Here is a 9,779-nt window from a genome sequence, read left to right as displayed (position 1 = left end):
GGGAAGGTGAAAGAAAGGCCCTGAGGAGAAGTGACAATCCAATCCAAGCTTTCCTGGGAAGCAGAAGGGGTATAGCAAATGAAGAGAGCCACAGTCCTTTAACCCTGACTCTCCAAGGCAATCCTGGCTTTATACAACTGACTCTCCTAGGAAAGGGTTCTGAGCATCATTGCTTACACACCACATCCCGCCATAAGCACACTGAGATGCCAGCTCTTGGAGGAACCTGTCTTAGGGAAACCCACTGCAATTCTTTGCACTGAAGGTGTACAGTGGGCCCCAGTGTGTTCTGTGGAGCTTTGTAATTTTCTGTCTATGGCAAGCAAGAAGTCTACCCAGGAGGTCAATCGGTGATCTCCCTTCAGGACAATCAAGAGGGGTCATGGAGCCTGGAGAACTTCTGGAGCATTAGGACCAGTATACTCCAACATTAAATGGTGACACTGAGTCCAGTGACTCTGTGCCTTCACCGGGGACATCTGTCTTTTCTATGTGGTGAAGAGACAGTGAGTAGGTTTTGCAAATACCATGGACCTAACATTGGGTAATGTCTCCTAGAGCTTATGAGACTGAGGATCTTGAAAGACTCTTTCTCTTACCTTTGAGATTAGAGGAAAATTGCAACGGTATGGGATTGCCATGGAGAATCCATGACTTGGTCCCTAGTGACCCTCCCTTCAGCAACTCATTAACAATGTCACAAAAGGACATCGGACCTGAGAGGAACCCGGACCTGTGAAAGTCCAGCCACCAAATATTTGTAATTGCTCCAAAATTAGACTCCGGGGGCCATGGCAACAGGATAAAAATTACTCTATTTAGTCAACAGAGACCTTTGATATTACCGAGAAGCATGGAAACTTCACAGCTTCAGCAGCTATGTCATCTAAACCTTCCCATTCAAATGTTAAGTGGGGCAGTGGCTTACAGAACCGCAGCCACACAGGTTTATTAACTCTGCCCTGCTTTTCTGGATTACTCAGAAAGACACAACTTTTCCTTTTCTTCTTTCTCTTTTCTAAACGTGTCTTTTATTTTTTTTAATCACTTGGGACTTTCTCTCTCTCTCTCTCTCTCTCTCTCTCTCTCTCTCTCTCTCTGATTCTCCCTTCCTCATCATATCCACATTGTCCATTGTGCAGCTGACCTCCATGCCAGTTTAAATTCTCAAAGTAGATTTGACAGCTGTTTTGTGGGGTGTGCTAGTATACCCGCCCCCCTCCAAGCAGCATTTTATCCTCTGAGGAGAGGAACGGTATATAGGATCACAACGTTGGCTTCTGGGCAGATGCTGGGCTGTCAGCTAAGCTCACTAATGCATTCAAGAAATTTCTTCTTGCTCATTAGTTTCATCGAGGGCATTTTCTATATTCATGCAGTAATGGGAATAGCAGGCTGCGAAGTCACAGGATTGCTCACAAATAGTCAAAATTCCCAAATTCTAAATCTGTACCTGCTGAGAGTTTATTGTATGAGGTTCTGAGCTCCTGGAGGGGGTAGAATAGGGCCGATTCTAATTCGTCTCTGACAGTAACAGGCTGAACTGCAAATTCCTTGCACTTACTATAGAACAAGTCTGCGCACATATGTATATGAATGATAGAGGGGTGGATGGATAGACGGGTGGAAAACTAGACGGATGGGGGATGGAAGGGTGAGTGCAAGTATGTATATATGTATATGGATATGTGTGCATGTGTATATGTATGCTTGTATATGGATGGATAGATGGGGACAGATACATGGATGGCTATATGGATGGATAAGGTAAGTAGACAGAGGGGAGGGTGGATGAATGCATATATGTATGAGTAAATGGATGAATTAAGGTATATATGGTTGGAATAATGGATAGAGGCATTCATATAAGGACATATGGTTAGGTGGATGGATAAGTGTGTCGGCAGATGGAAATGGATGGGTGGATGGGGTTTATGTAAAATACCATCTACTAATTCTTTTAAACTCACTGATGGGAAAAGAAATGCCTTTCTCGAGAAGCACATCACATTACACTAGGTGTAAGAAGTTTCCACATAGTTCTCAAGAAACACACATCAAGTGTATACAGCATGTGGCCCAGGGGTTTGCAAAAGCTTTTTAACAGCATTTTGACATTGATTTTAAAAAACACCTCTCCTGTTTCTGGATTGGTGTATGCATAAATCGCTATATTTTACCAACCCCCCCCCCAAAAAAAACAAAAAAAACAAAACAAAATAAAAAACAAACCATAGGCTAGGCACAGTGGGGACTACCTATAGTCCTAGGACTCAAGAAGCAGAAACAGAAGGGTCACCACTTGGAGGCCAGCCTGGGCTACACATAGAAGACTTTGTCTTAAAGACAAAACAGAGTGCCCCAAAAGTTTATAGCCCCAAACTTACATACGTGTCTCCTTCATTTAATTTTGTGTTTTCCCAATTACTTGATAGAATAGGAAACATGGATTTTTCTGTTTTAGAAAACAAGTAGTTTAAAATCTCCCCTGAAAGCACATTCGGCAACTCTTCCGAGCTGTCGCAGAAATCTTTGTAGTTTCTGAAAAATATCCAAATATGGTAGCATTGCCACAACCAATTGCTCAGCAGTTGCCACAGACTCAAGGGCTGGCAAAGAACTAATATTTTGAAAATGAAAGTATCGAAGCGCCACACACAGACATGTGCCCGAGCCCCAGATACCATGCACCTGCACTTGGTTGCCATTAGACCTTGGGCAAACACCAGGATTTTCACCAGATTGCTTTATTTTGCCATTGTAAGGAAGACCCTGTCTTCCTCAACTGGGGTATGGGGTGGGGGGCCAGTGGGAATTCTACTTACACTTGACCTTGTTTCTCCTTAAAACACAAAATAGTGGCTTTGAGTGCCATTTTATATTGATAACGTTTCTACAAGTTTGTGTGTGTGTGTGAGAGTGTGTGTGTGTGTGTGTGTGTGTGTGTGTGTATAGAGGCTAGAAGTCAATGTAGGCTTATCTCCCTCTGTTACTATACAACTATCTTTTGAGATGGGGTCTCTGACTCAAGCAGGTGTTAGATTCACATAGCACACAAGCCTCTAGATATGCCTGTGAGGGAGCACCCAGATTTGGTTACCCTCTGGGGATGTCTATGGAGGATGGTCTAGACTAGCTTAACAGACGCAGAGAGACTCACTGTGAATGTGAATAGCACCAACCCATAGGCTGGGGTCCTAAACTGAGCAGAGAGAAGAACTTGAGTTGGGCAACAGCCTCTGCTTCCTGATATAGACACAGGATGACCAACTGGTTCCTACAGCCATGATATCCCCTGCCGTGATGAATTCTATCCCTTTGAACTGGGAGCTCACATCAACCTTCTTGTCTTAGTTGCTTTTGTCAAGTGTTTTCTCACAGCCATGAGCCAAGTAATGGATTCACTGGCTAAGCCATCTCCCCAGACCTAGGAGTTACTTTAATAAAACAAATATCCTGACTTGTGTGGCAAATCCACAGCTAGAAATGGCCACCATCAAGTAGTTATTTAGTGTAGGCTTTTATAATGTTTCAGCCAGTAAACAAAAGACGCCACCATCCCACTTATAACGCATCTAGGGCTCTCTGCCCTACACAAGGTCTTGCTATGATAGATGCTTTTCTCTCCTTTCTGTCATGTGTATTCTGAAAACAGGAAAAGGCCAAGGGAATTTACTATTGCCTAATAACTTGAAGACAGATGCCAAGTTCATGGGCAAATCATGCCCCCGGGGAGCCCATTGTACAACCATAAAATACCCACTTGGTAGCCATATGCAGAACTTAAAACAAAGCATGAAAAAATTTACCCCAGATCTTTAAGCTGTAAGTCATGGCTGACACCTGAAATAAAAGGCGAGCTAGGCAGAAGGCAGAGATGTTTCCAGTTCTGCGATATTTGTCAAGGGCGCATCCTCATCTCCATGTTGAAGATCATATTCACACTGACATAATAAGTTAATAATGATGGCGGTGGCTTTCTAAGAAAGGTTAGGAAGTGGTGTGCAAGCCTGGCGTCACAGAAAATGTCAAACTTTCCACTTGAACTCCCGTCTCTCAAGGACGGGACGGTACTTTGCTCAAGGGAAGATCTTAGTGTTAAGAAGGCTCAACCCGAGAATAGTCCCACCAACACCCTCTCTCTTTTTCTGCTCATCCCTTGGCTTCTCACCTGGACTCCTTACTGTAGAGAACTCCAGATCCAGCCCCACTGAAAATCAGCTCTTTCCAGCCAACAGTCTGAGCCTAGATCTCCACAAGGGGCACGGAGCTTTCTTTACAGATTGCAGATTTGCATGGTAAAAATAGACACTCGGCACATCACATGTCTATGCAAATTTCGCCAACCAAACCCGGTGCTGAAAATAGTTATTTACTAGTTTGCTTGCATATTGGCCCAGAAAACCCTCTACACCTATTTCGTGCTCATTTAAATTCTTTAAGAGTCCCTGACCCATTTACATTTCCTGAGGGATGCCTGGTTTCCCGGGGACATTTGTTCATGCCTCTTCTGGTGGTACTTAAAGATATATTGCCTGCCATTGCAGATCAGGTCCTGGAGAACTGCAAAGGTCCCACTTTCTGAAGGTCCAGGCTGGACCTTGCTTAGTCAAGTCCAGCTGCAACCTTAGAGTCAAGGCTTCCTCTGCACTGTGTGTGTGTGTATGTGTGTGTGTGTGTGTGTGTGTGTGTGTTCACTTGTTGCATACGCTTTTGTGAGTCCATGTACAAGCAAAGGAACAACCTTAGGAGCTGACCAACTCTTCTGAGACAAGGTCTCTGTCTAGCCTACAGCTCACCAATTTGATTATGCTAGCTGGCCAGTAAGCCCCAGGGATAAGCCTGTTCCTGCTTCCCTCCCCAGTGCTGGGATTATGGGAAACCACCAGGTCTGTTTTGTCTGTTTTTGTTTGCTTTTACATAGGTTCTTGGGATAGAATTTAGGTCCTCCGGCTTGCAAGACAAATACTTTACCCATGAAGCTGCCTCTCAGCAATGGCCTTCTCTTGTGCAATCCTTCAGACACAGTGGAAATAGAACCTCAATTCAAACACTTGGATAGCTGGAGAACAATTCCCCCTAGTCTGGTCCTTGGGAACACACATTATAGCCAATTGGGTATTGGGTGGAAAGTGGGAGGAGATTTATAAACAATGAAAGCTCTTGATGTCTCTCCATAGCCACTAAATCTGAATATCTTGGGGGTGAGACATGGACATTGCTGTTTTAAGAAAGCTTATCCGCAGGGCTGGAGAGATGACTCAGTGGTTAAGAGCACTGACTGCTCTTCCAGAGGTCCTGAGTTCAAATCCCAGCAACCACATGGTGGCTAGCAATCATCTGTAATGAGATCTGATGCCCTCTCTTCTGGTGTGTTTAAAGACAGTGTCACCATACTTATATATAATAAATAAATCTAAAAGAAGAAGAGGAAGAAGAAGAGGAAGAGGAAGAAGAGGAAGAGGAAGAAAATGAGGAAGAAAAAGGGAAGAAGAAGAAGAAGAAGGAGAAGGAGGAGGAGGAGGAGGAGGAGGAGGAGGAGGAGGAGGAGGAGGAGGAGGAGAAGGAGAAGCAGTTTATCGCAGTGTCTGTGGTGGCCTCCAATCCAAGACAGTGACCCCATGTCTGGTTGAAGTCTGGGTGAGGCCAGAGGGTTTCATGGAACTTAACACCAAGTGAGGTCACAGATATCCTTTGGGAGGGTGCAAGAAGCAAAAGTGACTTCACAAAATTTGTGGATCTGCATTTGCAATTCTTTCAGGAGCCATTCTGAGACTCACTGGATGAACCTCTGGCCCCTTTTGAGGGGATGGCTAATCATTTCTTGTTGCTCATTAACCCCACAAAAGAGGATCTTCCCCATCCTGATATTTATGGACTTGGTGGAATCCGTAAAGCTTGAAGGTATGTGTTCGATTCCTGGCTCTACCACATACCAGTGACCTGAGCTTGTTGACGACAATTCCTATGTAGAAAAGGTCATTGTGAGGATAGTTACTGTAAAGAAGCTGTGCTGTAGCAGCCTGAGGGTAACTCCTTAGCGGGGGTTTAATACACTTACATCTCCCCAGGTTTTATAGTCCTCCAAGGATAACCCAGACGTCCTTCCAAGTCAACAGTCAAGACAAGTTTGGATGCCAAATACTGTGGAGAAGCTACTTGACTATGTTCACTGAAGGGAGAAACCCAAGTTACCTTATGACTAAAACACACCTACCATCCAGCAGCAAGCCTGTCATAGCCTGGAGTTCAGTGTCAACTGCTTAGTAACTACTCTTTTGTCTTGCTGAACTTTTATCCTTTCAAGCATACAATCCCATTCCTCAGATACTCCTCACACCCATTCTAACAGATCCACACCCTTCTGTATAGGGACTAGCCCACATGGGGGAGCAGTGATCAGGCACAGATGTGCCAGAGTATCTCAAAGAGCCAAATGATGCTCAGAGCTGCCCACGAACACATTCCCACTTGTCAGCAATCACAGTGAAGGGGGTTCAATCCTGGAGATCCAATCAGTATCCTGTAAGTTATCATCCGCTGACTTCCACGTGCATGAGTTGGCGTTCCCCCAACCAACAATAAAATAAATAAATGTAAAAAGCTGTTTAAATATAAAAGAAAGAAATGCCTGTAACATGTTCTTCCTCAATACACATTGCAAAGTGCAAAGATAATGGCACAAATCTAAGCTTGAGTTGGTGTAGTAGGGTGGGAGTGGGTAGGGATACATCGAAAACCCACTGAGAACCTAACCTGAGAGTGATCGCCCTGCATTTTTGCCAGCAGGATCCAGGATAAGCAAACAGGATCAGGGAGTGAAGCACAAACACATTCCAGAAATGGCTTTGTTGTCCTCCGTGTGTTCTGCCCCCTTCCCCCTCTCCTGCAACAACAGAGATCTGTGCAATGACTGAGGGTGGTTAATTAAGCATTGCAGCCCACAGTCCACTGCAGTTTCAATTGGATATGGTGTTCTCTCTCACTTCCTGTTTTGCAGGATTGCCGAGGGCTGTTAGACACCTGCCATGCTCAGGGCCCAGCTGCTGTTCTACAGCAGGCAAAGAGGAAGCCCTCCCGGGGCCCTCGGCCTTGAGAGGGTTCAACTCTTTCGTACCAGCCCCTTCCCTCGGAGGCAGAGCCTGGGCGGACACAGCTGATGTGAGGACCAGCAGCTGGCAGGGAAGACCTTGTTCTATTGTGAGGATGGTGGCATGAGGCCCAGGGCTATCTCTCCGTCCCTCATTCCCCAGAGTCCTGCCATGACCTGTGAATAATGAAGGTGGGTGCGTCTATCCCGGCAGGAATAAGACATCAGTTTGCAGTTTCTCTGTATTCCAAATCACAGGGAAGAGTTCCCACGCAGAAGAAGCATCGTTCAGTTAAACATTGAATTCTTTGTACACATACACATACTGGTTTGTCTCCTTGTGAAAACGTATGGGTTAGGCTCATTATGCAGTGGCTAAAGATAAGTCACAATCTGACAAACTCCTCCTCAATGCTGCTAGCTAGCCCTTCTAGCCAAGGTACCACTTTCTTTAAAATCTGCTACGATCTAAATAGCATACCCAATGAACTTTGGCTCCTTTATTTAAAGAACTGACTCCCAACTTCCAAAAGATTGTCTTCTCCACCCAATCAATTCATAGCAGAAAGTAGAGGAGAGAATCCCTGAGACGGGGAGATGGGGAGAAGAAGGGTTTTCTCAAAGACAAACCATCACAATAGATTAAAGAGGGCCAAGGTATCTTTGACATTTCCGCCATCAAGGGATAGACTCAGGGGCTAGAGAGATGGCTCCGTAGTTAAGAGTGTGCACTGCTCTGTCAGAGAACCTACACTGGAAGCTCAAAACACCTGAAACTCCAGGGGATCCAACACCATCTTCTGGACTCTGAGGGCACCTGCACTCATGAATGATTCCCACCCCCGCATACTCAAAAATTAAAATAATTTAAAAAATAAAGTGGGGTCCTTGTTTCCTGGATGACCTGACTCTGGGCAGTTAAAGTGACATTATGTCAACTCTGTCATTTGGGGGCAGTTTTGTTTTGTTTTGTTGTTTTTCTTTTCCATCACAGAGCTACCACATATAGATCCCTAGGCTATCATACTGTAAGGAAATCCAAGTTAGAAGCCCAGATAGGTCACATGAAGAGATAATCCCTCGCCTGGGCCCTCCCCCCCCCCCCACAACCCTGTTGGCCTTTGCAGTTCTCACAGGTCTACACCCAACACCACTGAGCATTCTATGCCCTGCACATTTATGTCCCAGAGGAGTTTTCTATGCAGTGATACTGGCCAGCTTGGAACCCTCATGATTTGGGTGTGTGGGTTTTTTTTATGCAGAAGTGGGCGACTGACCGGAGATGAGATCTCACTACATGGTTAAATTGGAAGGCCATCGGGGAGGCTTAAATGAGACACTGGGAGAGAAAGATGAAACTATATGTTGGTACCTATGTAACTCATGTGGGAGGTTGGGGACTGTCTGTCCACCCCTATAGAGAGAATGTAAAAGAAACAGATATGTGTATGGGGATATATATATCCCCATAGGGAATGATTTAACTAGACAAAGTTTTGAGACCATTCTAGAATCTATGTCTAAGACAGGGGCAATGGGGTGGGGGAGTGTCTGTGAATATACAATGGCTGAGTCTACTAGACATGTATCTCTACTGCAGACAAATATTTTTTCATAACAGCTTTGCAGAGGAGCATGAATAGGCGCACTTCATGCCCATTTCAGGGCTGGGGAAAATGAGGTTTAGAGAAGTGGAGTCATTCTTCAGTCGTGCCACAGGGAAACAAGGTCAGGTTGGGCTCCCTTTTCTGCTCTTAGCCTCACACAGTTGATGGGTGGGGGGGGCAGGCTACCCTCCCCCCCATAGATGAGTCAGGAGCACAACACTTGTCTTTAAAATCCTCATAAAATCCCAAATCTGAGACCTCCACAGGCAGAGAAGCTACCTCCAATCAGATAAGAAAGTTATCTCTCCTGGCAGCTTAGAACAGAGGGCAGAGTATTCAACAAGGCCTACTCTTATCTGATAAGAGATATGGCCACCTTTACATATTAATTTCCCTTAACTCATTAGGGCTCAACTCTACAATTATCTTTCCCCAGGACTGGTTACACGGGTCACCAAGAATCTGTGCCCCAAAGGGAGAAATCTTTTCTTTCTAAACACTTTTTTTTTCAAAGAAGATACTGTAGGTTCTGGGCAGTTACAATTGCCAGGTGTGTGTGTGTGTGTGTGTGTGTGTGTGTATGTGTGTGCATGCATGGAGGCCAGATATTAATATGTTAATGTCAGGTGTCTTTATTAATTTCCAATTTAGTTTCTGAGACAGGGTCTCTTACTGAAACTGGAGCTTGCTTATTCAGCCATGTTGGCTGTCAGTGAGGCCTGGGGATGCTCCTGTCTCTGCTCTCAGGTTCTGGTATTATAAAGCAATGCCACACAAGGCTTTTTTCATTGGCACAGGGGATCGACCTCAGGTCTTTAAACTTGCATAGCAGTAGCTGACTGATGAAGACATCTCTCTGCCCTTTTAACTTCTTTTTGTGGGAGACAGAGCCTTTCTATGTAGCCCAGCCTTGCCTTGAACTTAAGACTCTTCTGCCTCTACCTGAAAAGCATGGGAAGTACAAGCCCATGCTTTCACAACTCATCTCACAACTGTCTTTGTAAGGAAAGTTTAGCAATGCATCTGAGTTTTAAATCAGTCACAGCTGCCTGCATCGCCTGTGGACTTAGCCACTGTGCTAT

The sequence above is a fragment of the Apodemus sylvaticus genome, chromosome 21 (genome assembly GCF_947179515.1).
Source record: "Apodemus sylvaticus chromosome 21, mApoSyl1.1, whole genome shotgun sequence".
Classification (NCBI taxonomy): domain Eukaryota; kingdom Metazoa; phylum Chordata; class Mammalia; order Rodentia; family Muridae; genus Apodemus; species Apodemus sylvaticus.
Note: the sequence above shows the minus strand (reverse complement) of the source record.